At 37.0% G+C, this 13,634-nt stretch overlaps 1 protein-coding gene across 2 annotated transcripts in view; it reads right to left on the bottom strand.

Annotated features, from left to right (window-relative positions):
- fgd1 (FYVE, RhoGEF and PH domain containing 1) overlaps positions 1 to 13,634 on the bottom strand; it is a 48,448-nt gene that overhangs the window by 32,049 nt on the left and 2,765 nt on the right. The window lies entirely within an intron of this gene.

The raw sequence follows: 13,634 nt of genomic DNA, 5'->3' as shown, positions 1-13,634 counted from the left end.
GTAACTGAGCAGATTGTGAAATACTCAGACCGGCCCATCTGGCACCAACAACCATGCCACGCTCAAAATTGCTTAAATCACCTTTCTTTCCCATTCTGACATTCAGTTTGGAGTTCAGGAGATTGTCTTGACCAGGACCACACGCCTAAATGCATTGAAGCAACTGCCATGTGATTGGTTGATTAGATAATTGCATTAATGAGAAATTGAACAGGTGTTCCTAATAATCCTTTAGGTGAGTGTATATAATAAAATAATTAATAGTTCAAGAAGGATGCATCAAATTGATCAAGGTGACAGTACAGACATTTTTTTAAATGACCATTTCTTTGAAATATTTGTGATATTTACTAATCATTTCTAAATGAAAATTGGTGTGCAAACCCATTTTTCAGTGTACAAAAGATTTCTATTTCAAATAAATTGTTCTTTTTAACTTTCTATTCATCAAAGAAACCTGAAAAAAATTATTAAGCAGCACATGGTTTTTCAACATTAATGATAATAATAAGAATATTAGAATAATTTCTGAAGGATCATTAGACACTGAAGACTAGAGTAATGATGCTGGACATTCAGCTTTGATCACATTACACTTTAAGTGTATAAACATTCTTCTATATAGCAAAAATATTGAACAATATTGCTATTTTTACTGTATTTTTGATCAAATAAATGCAGCGATGGTGAGCATAAGAGACTTCTTTCAAAAACATTAAAAAAAATCTTCCCACCCTCAAACTTTTGAACACTAGTGTAAACAACACTGTCATGGTCTCATGAATTTGAATGTTTAATCTGAGAAAAAAACAACAAAAAAAATCTCATTTTTAATCCAATTTTCTGTACAAATAATGTCTAAATAATGTTTCCGGTTCAAGAATCACACTGGAAATGGAAGATCAAATGAAGGGCAATACAAATATAGAAGGCCATTCAGATATTCCATGCATGCACACCAAACATTTGCACAGCTGCATACTGCACAAATAGTAAGAGTAGTGTACGACATGCTATTCTGAACACAGGCATAGTGAAGGACAAGTGGATCAGTGGATTACGGTGGGCTTTTGTTGAACTGCAGGGTCTTGTGTCTGTAATGGAGCTGGTGTGAGCGCCGTACTGTAGGGCCGAATGAGGCCTTGAGAGTCTCAGCTGTTTGCTTGCTGACATGTCGAACTCACTCCCAGAGGGCTGGATTGGTTACGCCCCCTTTAGCAGATGTCTAACAACACTCTCAGATAGAGGGGGCTGGTCGTATGCTCACTGGTGAGAACGCATGATCATAAAAACATGATTAATAACATCCGGTCCGTTTCAAAACAAGCCTCAGCTGACTTTCAAGTGACTGTATATAATAAGCAGTTAGCATTTACAATGCAACTCAGTTTTTAGCATCCTACTTACCAGAATTATGTGAACAATGTATGTAAACCAGGGTTAAATAAGTAGATTCCTGATAAACTTCAAAAGGACACGGAAGGTTTTATCAGTTTTCCTCCAAAAGCAGTTTCTGTTGTAAACGGCTTAAGATAACGCTACACCTCTGCGATCTACGGTCTTCCCTAAACCAAACCTGCTCAAAGCATCTCTCTCAGGGATTGAACCGGGTTGCAAGGAAAACCTTCAGAATGGTGCATGAGGAGTAAAAGATTTATGACGCCATTGATTTTTACTGCGAGTAGCTTCACTTATCTCTTGCAAAGAAAATCCACCTTGCTTCGGTTACAAGCGTTCCATGCTTCTATTTCAATTCTGATACTATTGTGTGTATAGATGAGCTCTTCTCCGAGCGGTCAGGAATGCAATGCTTTGTTCAGCTCAGACGGGGCTGGAATGTGGGTTCAGTGATCTTTGACTTTGGTATTTGAGTCTGAGTCTCATAATGACAATCTTAAAGTCACGGAGCCGAGAGAGCTGAACGAATATAGTGCATCAATTCCAGCCCATGTCCTCATCCTTTAGAAGTGGATTTGCTTTCTCAGAGCTGAAAATGTTGACAACATGAACCAGACATGAACTCTTCCAGGCCTCAGTTACATACAGTGTATGAGGATCAAAGATGTTGTTTGTGGGCAGCCAATGAAGACCATAGACTGGCATTATGCAAATTTGCTACGAAACCTACATAGGTTTGTGCAGGAATTCTCGTTTCAGGCAGTTCAGAATTGTTTTGTTTTTTTCTTTTGGGAGACAATAACTCAATTATTCGTGCACTTCGATCTTTGAATCTTTACAGACCTTTTACATTCACAAACAGTTATATTACCCACTGCATAAAAAGTAACATCCAAAACAAAGGAACATTCATGAAACGAGCACAATGACTTCATAAAAATCGCAAGTGTTCCCACAGCTCAAACAGTAAATCATGCAACGCCAAGGTCATATGTTTCATTCCCAGAGAATGCATGAGCTGATCAAATGTATGCAAGTCACTTTGGATAAAAGCATCCCCCAAATGCACACATTTCTACATTAACTGCTGCATTGAATTATATGAGACAATTTACATAGAAAACAGAAATTCATTTTGCTCTTATCATGAATAAGACCCATGGATCAGATGAATATGATTCATCGGTCTATCATATCATATGGTTTTGTCATTAATACATGGACACCAGTGCACACGTGGACTTGGATGTGGACCATGCTGAAAAAAATGCATAAAATGCTACACGTATAGGAAAATCCATGGAGTGCATGCATTTCTCTCATCCCTTCACTGCTGGAAAAAAACGTGGTTAAGAGGTCACATGTTGTATTTTGTCTGCCTCTCTCATTACATTTTCTGCTGTGGAGAAGCAGAGACCGAAGACGCCCCCTCCTCCCCCTCCTCTCTCCAGACACACATTCGTCTCTCTCTCTCGTGAGCCGTCTAATCAGCTTGTGATTCTGAAACCCATCTCTGTACTTATCAAGCCCTCCCCGTTTACTTGAGCAGATTAAAGCGTCCAGGATTTGAGCGAGTGGGTTAAAGCTCCCTCTCGAGCGATTAGAGCTTCCGCTCTCTTTCTCCTGAGTCCTGCCACGTTGTCCGTGGTTTCAAACAGCAGCACGGCATTCCCACACGCTGACACAGTGACACACTGTCTTCACTTTCCCTTGATTTTCCCTCATCTCATCCTCTGCCTACAGCTGCAGTAGCAGATAGCATTTTAGCTCAAGCGCACACACACACTCCATATGCAGTCTTATTCATTTAAGGGTCTTTCTTCAAACATGGGCAATCTCTATCTCTTAAATCACTATTCTCACTAGTTTATTTAGTCCAATAACAATGTCCAACTGTGGACATATTTGCATCAGAAGATAATTGTGATTTTCTATAAACTATATGCAAATATGTCCACTGTTGGATATGTCATTTTCATCATTTCTTATTTTGTGTTTTACTTGACAATATTCCATGGAGCAAATTTCAAACATTTTTACTACTCCTTTGTCATGTTAAGGCTAATGTGATAAGCTTTTCGTTTACATTGGTAATCAAGTACAAAAACAAAATCTATATTGTGTTTGCAGTGGAAAAACATACATACATATATAAATAGTAAAACTATATAATAAGTTTGAATGTTTGGGGCATAAAGGGCACTTGAAAAACAGCAAAAATAAATGAAGACATAATTTAAAAACAAATTACAAAATGGGACATTTAAAAGATCCATGAAAAAGTGGGACAAATATGTCCTGTCCAAACTTCCTGTTTCAATAGGAAATACAATAACGTCTTTGGAAAATAGGAAATATGTCTGTGATGTGACCTTCATATAACAAAAATAAAAAATAAAAATAAAAATAAAAGTAATAACAAAATAATACATTAAAAAAAAAAATATATATATATATATATATATATATATATATATATATATATAAAATAAATAAATAAAAGGAAATAAATATAAATAAAAAACAAAAACAAAAAAAAGCCAAGGAAAAATAATCTTTACATTTATAAATGTATTCTTTTATTTTTAAAAGTAAATGACAAAATACTGTACTACATTAACCAAAAAAAAAAAAAGTACAATAAAATAAAGTAAAATAATAAAAAAAACATAATAAAAATACAATAATATAATAAAGTACAATACCAGCCCATGCATAAAGTGCACAAGAAAGATTCCCCTGTATCTCTGTTTCCCTATTAGCTATCCTCCACCTAAGAGATCTAGACAGGTCCTGGTTTATTCAATTTGCCTTTGCATTTAAACAGATACGAAGCAGCCATAAGGTGCAAGTGTTTTTCACTGAATTAAGAAGGAAGGAAAGGGAAGCGGAAGGTGAGAGAACAGTAATAGCATCTCGCTCAGACTGTCACGCTGTCACTTTGTTCACAGCTAGCTAACACTCGCACAGTACCTGCTAAAGACTGTTCGCTCAGTCGGCACTGCGATTCATCACATCCGCTTCAGGCTATCACATGCATTACTCACCCAGGGTTTACATAATATAGAACGCTTATGATAACCTCGACATCACTGGGGAAATATAAAAAAAGCGGCCTAAGGGGACTAGAGGTCATGTGGTTTAGGAGAAGCAAAGGTCAAGTGTCTTGCTCAAGGGCAAAATCTCATTCTTATGGGGTTGGGGGTTGACTAGTAAACGCACTTTAGCTTGTGCAGGATTTGGTGAAACTGACGACTCCCATGAACGACCATTGCTTTTTCTGTAACATCATGGCTGTGTCCCTTCAGTTCTTCTCCGTGAGCCCTGGCCAAACCTCTGAGGTTTCTATTTATACCCGTGAGTGGTGCATGTGTGACCGAAATGCCTGTCAGTGCTCTTTGATAGCTATATTTTCTCATCATTTAACTCTTTACGTACAACTGTGCTGTTTTTATGAAACTATGGACCTTCTGGAAGCTCAACAGAAGTGGAATCTATCAGTGTTTGCTGTGTGCAAAAGCATCACCATTACAAGTGCTCATACAAACACTAACTTTAAAGGGATAGCTCGCCAAAAATGTAAATTCTCTCATCATTTACTTACAATCTCCGATGCATATGACTTTCTTTCTTCAGCTAAACACAAATTAAGATTTTTAGGAAAATAAACCATCTCTGTGAGTCCATAATGCCATTGAATGGCCATCGCTCAACTGACACTTGAAAAATCGTGAACCCGAGTGGATGAATCAATGTCTTCTGAAGTGAAATGATAGATGTGTGTAAGAAAAAAAATCTTTTACGTCACGTCTCACTCTTATGATTGTTCGTAAGCACAGACCTATCGACATTGATTCATCCACTGAGGTCGTATGGATTCCCCCCACAATCGCTGTGTGTGGTTTATCAAGCGTCAGCCGAGCAGCAGCCATTCACTTGCATTATATGGACTCACAGAGATGGATTTTTGTCCTAAAAATCTTTGTTTGAGTTTATCTGAAGAGAGTCATATACATCAGGGAAGGCATGAGGGTGAGTGAATGAGAGAATTTTAATTTTTGGGTGAATTATCCCTTTAAAATATTAAACTTTTTAAACATCCATTTTTGCTTTGTGGAAACGGTTGCTCTGAAACACACCTGAAACAGTTTGATCCTAAAGCAACGACCAAACCGATTTTTATTTTTTTATTTTTTTACTTTTCCTGCTCTGTTTGTGTTTATTTCATATCCTGCACAGCACGAAATGTGGATGCAATTATGAAACAAAAATGAAAACATGCAAAAACCAATAGAGAGACTTTTATGGGATCCTAACAAGAAAAACAGAACAGTAAAGCCTCATCAACACAGCTCCCAGTTGCTCCATTCACTCCACTGTTTATTTCCCCAAAGGCTCCAAATCACACTACTCTACAACAATAAAGAAAGTGTAGACCATGTCTAAATATTACGCAGGGCTGATAAATCAACATGCTAAAGTGAAACTATAATCAGATAAACTCTCTGCTACACTGCCTTTTCCTCTGTATTTGCAATTTCTCTCCATTTAATAAAAAAATAACTACTTGAGCACGAGGGAACTGTTTTGTTTCCAAAATAATCTATTTAATTCACAATGAGTGCATTAACATTACAATTATGCTTAACACAACAGCTTGTGAGGTCACGTCAACACCTTAAAGTTTAAACTGTAGTCTTTTATCGGTAAAAGGTCATAAACCCAATTTAAGGTAAAACCCAATCGACACGCATGGATATTCATTATGTCAATGTCAGTTTTTCTGATGGCTTAAAACTAAAAAATTAACACTATCATTCAAAAGTTAAAAAAAGAAAAGAAATTAAGACTTTTATTCAACAAATAATAATAATAATAATTAAAGCTGCAAGCAGCGATGAAAGGGCCCTCGCACCCGTGCCATCAACACTCGGTGGCTTTAGGAAGGCAGAGCATGGTTGGGAAATGTACATTTAAGGAGGTATATATAGTAAGAGTATGTCAAAGTCAGTTACAAAATGTTTTGTATAATGGTGATAATAGCATGCTTCATGACTCAGCTAAGTGTTGCTAGCATGTTCAGTCTGTTTCTAGCATGCTTAGTACACAATAATTATGTGGTTAGTACTGCATTACTGTGTTAACCATGTCAGTTTCTGTTGCCAGTAGGTGGCGTTATGACTATAACTGAATATGAGCATGGATGTGTGTTCAGGACAGAACTCTTATCAAACATGTGAAGTTTGGTGCAAATTGGACATTGCCTTCTTGAGTAACAACAAAGTCATGTTTCATTGAATTAGCATTCTTTAGAACTTAGCTAAGCATTGTTAGCATGTTTTAACATGTTGCTAGAACGGCATCAACGTGTTAAACATGTCACTTCCTGTTGCCAGTTGGTGGCGCTATTACTATAACTGAACATTCTCATGTAGATGTGTTCAGGCCATGACTCTTATCAAAAGTGTGAAGTTTGGGGCAGATTGGACATTCCATGCCTGAGTTACAGCAAATTCCTATTTAATTGCAATAATAGCATGCTTTAGCACTTGGCTAAGAGTTTGCTAGCATGTTTTAGCATGTTTCTAGTATGTTGTTAGCATGTTTAACACTTGCTGGCACTTTTTTATATGTTATTAGGAGTCCACAACAGTGTTAAACATGTCACTTCCTGTTGCCAGCAGGTGGCGCTATGACTGTAACTGAATATAAGCATGGTCATGTGTTCAGGACAGAACGCTTATCAAAAGTGTGAAGTTTGGGGCAGATTGGACATTCCATGCCTGAGTTACAGCAAATTCATATTTAATTGCAGTAATATCATTCTTTAGCACTTAGCTAAGTGTTTGCTATTATGTTTTAGCATGTCTCTAGTATGTTGGTAGGATGTTTAGCACCTACTGGCATTTTTTTATATGTTATTAGGAGTCAAGAACAGTGTTAAACGTCACTTCCTGTTGCCAGCAGGTGGCGCTATGACTATAACTAAATATGAGCATGGACATGTGTTCAAGAGATAACTCTTATCAAACGTGTGACGTTTGGGGTAGATTGTACATTGCCTTCTTGAGTAACAACAAAGTCCTGTTTCATTGAATTAGCATGCTTTAGCACTTAGCTAAGTATTGCTAGCATGTTTTAATATGTTTCTAGCATGTTTAGAACTCAATGGCATTTTTAACATGTTGCTAGAACGGCATCAACGTGTTAAACATGTCACTTCCTGTTGCCAGTAGGTGGCGCTATTACTATAACTGAATTTGAGCATAGGCATGCGTTCAGGCCATGATTCTTATCAAACATGTGAAGTTTGGGGCAGATTGGACGTTCCATGCCTGAGTTACAGCAAATTCCTATTTAATTGCAGTAATAGCATGCTTTATCACTTAGCTAAGTGTTTGCTAGCATGTTTCTAGTATGTTGCTAACCTGTTTAGCACTTGCTGGCTCTTTTATATATGTTATTAGGAGACCACAACAGTGTTAAACATGTCACTTCCTGTTGACAGCAGGTGGCGCTATTACTATAACTGAATATTCTCATGTAGATGTGTTCAGGCCATGACTCTTATCAAACGTGTGAAGTTTGGGGCAGATTGGACATTCCATGCCTGTGTTACAGCAAATTCCTATTTAATTGCAGCAATAGCATGCTTTAGCACTTAGCTAAGTGTTTGCTAGCATGTTTTAGCATGTTTCTAGTATGTTGTTAGCATGTTTAGCACTTGCTGGCACTTTTTTTATATGTTTTTATATGTCCACAACAGTGTTTAACATGTCACTTCCTGTTGCCAGCAGGTGGCACTATGACTGTAACTGAATATGAGCATGGTCATGTGTTCAGGACAGAACGTTTATTAAAAGTGTGAAGTTTGGCGCATATTGGACATTGCCTTCTTGAGTAACAACAACATCCTGTTTCATTGAATTAGCATGCTTTAGCACTTAGCTAAGTATTGCTAGCATGTTTTAACATGTTTCTAGCATGTTTAGACCTCAATGGCATTTTTAACATGTTGCTAGAATGGCATCAACGTGTTAAACATGACACTTCCTGTTGCCAGTAGGTGGCGCTATTACTATAACTGAATATTATCATGTAGATGTGTTCAGGACAGAACGCTTATCAAAAGTGTGAAGTTTGGGGCAGATTGGACATTCCATGCCTGAGTTACAGCAAATTCCTATTTAATTGCAATAATAGCATGCTTTAGCACTTAGCTAAGAGTTTGCTAGCATGTTTTAGCATGCTTCTAGTATGTTGTTAGCATGTTTCGCACTTGCTGGCACTTTTTTATATGTTATTAGGAGTCCATAACAGTGTTAAACATGTCACTTCCTGTTGCCAGCAGGTGGCGCTATGACTATAACTGAATATGAGCATGGCCATGTGTTCAGGACAGAACTCTTATCAAACGTGTGAAGTTTGGGGGAGATTGGACATTCCATGCCTGAGTTACAGCAACTTCCTGTTTCATGGCGAAACATCGAAATTTGTAAGGCCGCCGAGGACCCGCCCTTTGACGAAAACTCAAGATCTTCGCAATTTAACGTCGCAAAGGCCTTAAGATTACACTCACCAAATTTGAAGATGATCAGATTAAAACTGTAGGAGGAGTTCGTTAAAGTACGAGGCCTGAAAATGGCAAAAACTGCACAAAAATCTGAGAGGAAGTTCAAAATGGCTGACTTCCTGTTGTGTTTAGGGCTATGCTCCAAGAGACTTTTTTGTAGGTATTAGGTCATTACACGTATGTACCGAATTTCGTGCACGTACGTGGAACGTTGCAGGAGGCGCACTCCGTTGAACTTTTATAGGTGGCGCTATCGAGCCATTTTGCCCCGTCCAATTCTGAAACCTATATCAGATGTAAATTTTCGCCAGTTCTGACGCGTGTGCAAAGTTTCGTGAGTTTTCGCGCATGTTTAGGCCCTCAAAAATGCAATTCAATGCGGAGAAGAATAATAATAATAATAATAAACAGAGCAATTCCAAGAGGGTCCTCACACCATCGGTGCTCGGGCCCTAATAATAATAATAATAATAATAATAATAATGCATTTTATTTAACAGTGCCTTTCATAACACCCAAGGTCACCTTACAAGCAATCAAAACAGTAATATATTAAAGAATTAAAGAAAATAAATAAATAATAAACAATCCCATTAGCATCACAGAATACAAATAACATAACAGCACACATGCATCATAGATACAGTAGATTACAATACAGGCTAATAAAAGTAGGTAATAAAAAAGCCTGGGTAAAAAGGTAGGTCTTAAGATGGGATTTGAAAGTATGCAGACTGTCACTATTACGAATATTGAAAGAGAATTCCACAGGCGAGGGGCTGCATAGCTAAAAGTTCTAGCTCCCATGGTAGTTAGGCGTATACGTGGTGACAAGAGAAAGTGAGAGTGAAGATCTTAGAGTGCACGAAGTGGTATAAATATGAAGAAGATCAGTAAAGTATGGAGGAGTGAGATGTGAATTGCCTTGAATGTGAGAAGCAGAATTTTGAAATCAATGCGATACTTTACTGGAAGCCAGTGTAGTCGCTGGAGAGTTGGGGAAATGTGCTCAGTAGAAGGAGTTCTAGAAAGAACACAAGCCACAGACTTCTGAAATAACTGAAGTTTATAGAGAAGTTTGGAAGGAGGACCAGTAAGAAGAACTTTGCAATAATCGATACGTGAAGTAACCAGTGCATGGATAAAGATTGCAGCGTTGATTAATATTACAGAGGTGAAAGTATGTAGTACGCGTGATATTATTAACATGTGTGCTATCCAGAATGACACCCAGATAGATTTAGTTAGAGTAGATCTTGTGCCTGCAAGTAGGACCTCAGTTTTATCACTATTGAGTTTTAAAAAGTCAGCTGAAAGCAAATCTTTAATTTCAGCTAAACAGCTGGTCAAAGGTGGAGGAAAAGAGCCAGAGGGTTTGGAAGACAGGTAGAGCTGGGTCTCATTAGAGGAACAGTGAAAATGGATACCATATTTCCTGAAAATGTGGCCAAGAGGGAGTAAGTAGATAATGAATAGAAGCGGGCCCAAAACAGAGCCCTGAGGAACACCAGTAACTGTAGATGGTCTTGATTGGATAGTTTTAATTTGTGCAACCATGAGATATGACAAGGATTCATTCAATTGATCAAGTGACAGTATAATGTCACGAAAGAAGATTTCTCTGTCATATAAATGCTGTTCTTTTGAAATTTTTATTTAAAAGAATGGAGAAAAAAACCTTCACAGTTTCCAAAATATTAAACAGCACAACTGTTTTCAATAATAATAATACATGTTTCTTGAGCAGTAAATCAGCATTTTAAAATGATTTCTGAAGGATCATGTGACACTGAAGTCATCAGTAATGATGCTGAAAATTCAGCTTTGCATCACAGGAATAAATTACATTTTTAAATATGTTAAAATAGAAACTAGTTATTTAAAAATTTGAATAATATTTCACAATATTGCTGTTTTTACAGTATGTTTGATCAAATAAATGCAGCCTTGGTGAGCATAAGAGACTTCTTTCAAAAGCATTTTTAAAAAGTCTCAGACAAAATGTTTGAACGGTAGTGTATAAGAAAAAAAACCTTAAAGTAGTCTGTTTTTGGATGACTAGATGACCCATAATTTGAATGTGCTTATGGAAATGAATGATAGACTTGTACTAGTCTGTACCAATAATAAAAGTATGTTAGGTTTCTTTAGGCTCTTGAGGTTCTTGGACATGATTTCTTTCCTAATCCAGTAATGAGACAAAAACATTTGGACAGCTTCTTATGCTTATTTAATGTATCATTCATATACATAAACTATTAAATCAATATATACATCAACTATTCACACACCAAAGTTTAATACTTATGGGTTTGTTCAATTCTCTAACCCTAAATACTAATTACTGTGATGCGTAAATGTATGGGTTTGAAGGTCATTTAGTGCTACAAAGTGTGCAAACATACAATTTTCACAATTCATAATATTGGAAATGAAGACACACATCCAGAATGGAAACAACCACCTCAGAGTAATCTAATCTCTCCACCAGATGGCTTTTATATGAGCATGTGGGCGTTTATAAACGTCTTAAAGGGGTACGTCTGCTGAATTGAAGGCATAGTTCTGCTGCCATTGTTCCAGAGGCTGAGGTCAGCAAAGCATTTATGAAGGCCAAGATTTAAGATTTCACATTTCTATCTGATCAAATTTCTTTCTATCAATGATTCTGCCAAAACGAATCAGACTTTTCAAGAGAAACTTGGAAAAACAATATAAAGAGAATAGTTTGATCCTTCAAGTTCTGCATGAAGACTTTCATTGTATAGGCTGCACTTACTAATAAAACAAAATTTTTGACTAGACGTCACACATGATTTGTTACTCAGCAAAGATGATGATACTACGACTAGAGCACAACAGTAATCGTCCACATTTTCAATGACCTTGAAAGGGGAACTTTATTTCCCCAATTAATTTTCTCCAAAAGAGCTCTAAACCATGAAACAAACCAACCAGCTCTGAAATAAATACAAAATTACAAACTTTTAATTGAGGCAAACAAACAAATAAATAAAGTAAAACTTGATTCATACTCATTGATTAGTATAAAAACAATATATTTTTAATTTATTGCACTTATGTACAAACATATAAGTAGTTTGAGAGTCTAAGTAGTTTGGGAGTTTAGGAAGATTGACTCGATTATGTCATCAACAGTGGTTCATGGGAGTGGGCGGGTGTTTACAGCCGTAATTTATCACACTTATTTGTGGCTGTCACAGAAACACATATCATCGTTTAACAACCTCATATTTCATAGCAAGTCTATCTTCAAAGGTTTATATGTTACGGTTTAAAATAATTTTCTCTGAGGTGCAAATGATTGCGATTTTTACTTCTGGAAACCTTGCTGTTGTAAACTAGGGCGAGGTAAAGTAAACGTACTGTCTTGTCCCATACTCTGCGTTTATAAAAGAGGCCTAGAGGGTCATGTGCGTGGGTCTGTTTTGCATATGGGACTTCCTAAAGCACAATCTCCCAGTACAGAGTCGGTCTCCTCCTTTCCCAACCTATATATGGATACATCTCGAGAACTGTTTCTTTAACGGCGCTCTGGAGATTTACAGAGAGTTTGGCTCATTCACACAAGTGTAATTCTCCACAGAGCGCCAGGCCGAGCAGCCAGACAGACTTCCTACTCATCTACCGAGTTGGCAGTTGACCAATGAGAACTGTTGCGCTTTCACACTGTCATAATAACAGCAGCCGCTCAGAATGATCAGAACTGAAGGAGCTGCAGTTTTCTCGCTCACAGCTATCGTGATATCAGTCTGGGAGGAGATGAGATTGTCTTCCAAAACTATGTGACAATGATCATGGGAGTTGTGGGGCTGATCGTACTCGAGCGTTGATCAGACACACACCCTTTTAAGAATAGACGGATCCAAGTATTTGCAACACGTTCTTCCCTCACATTCCTACATTTTCCAGCAAAACTCCTTCATCCAAGGCAAACAAACTCAGAGACATAGAAAATATGGTTTCTGTAATTATTTCTACAACAGAATAATGTATTCTTAAAATGTATTCTTCCCACTGAGACCTTCCTGGAAAAAAAATAACTGTGGCGATATCATGGTACATTAATGGTATCAAATGATAATACCACCATGATGCTGAATGATTTATGATCATTTTCATGGCATTTACATGGATCTCCAATGTACTTTAGAAAACATGCCAAGTCAAAAAAAAAACAAAAAAAAAACACTGATGTCAGTTGGTACTACAAGCAAAAGTATTTTTAGTAAAATAATACTTTTATGTAGCAAAGATGCATTAAATTTATCAACAGTAAGAATAAAAATGTTACACACACACACAAAGTATCATGTGACACTGAAGACTGGAGTAATGATGCTGAAAATTCAGCTTTGATCACAGGAATAAATTACATTTTACAATATATTCACATAGTACACATAATTTTAATCCTATTTCACAATATTACTGTTTTGACTGCATTAGTGATCAAATAAATGCAGCCTTTGTGAGCAGAAGAGACTCTTTCAAACCCCAACCTTTTGATAAAAATCAGTGCTAAGAATTCACATGATTAAACCCATTCAATGATGTCTCCAGCTAGGCCTCTTTTAAACAGCAAGTCTATCGCTTTAAGAGCGATCAAACATATCTGATCCAGTTATATTGATTGCAGATC

This window comes from Squalius cephalus (genome assembly GCF_949319135.1).
Source record: "Squalius cephalus genome assembly, chromosome: 16".
Lineage (NCBI taxonomy): Eukaryota > Metazoa > Chordata > Actinopteri > Cypriniformes > Leuciscidae > Squalius > Squalius cephalus.
Note: the sequence above shows the minus strand (reverse complement) of the source record. Positions and strands in the feature narration are given on the sequence as shown.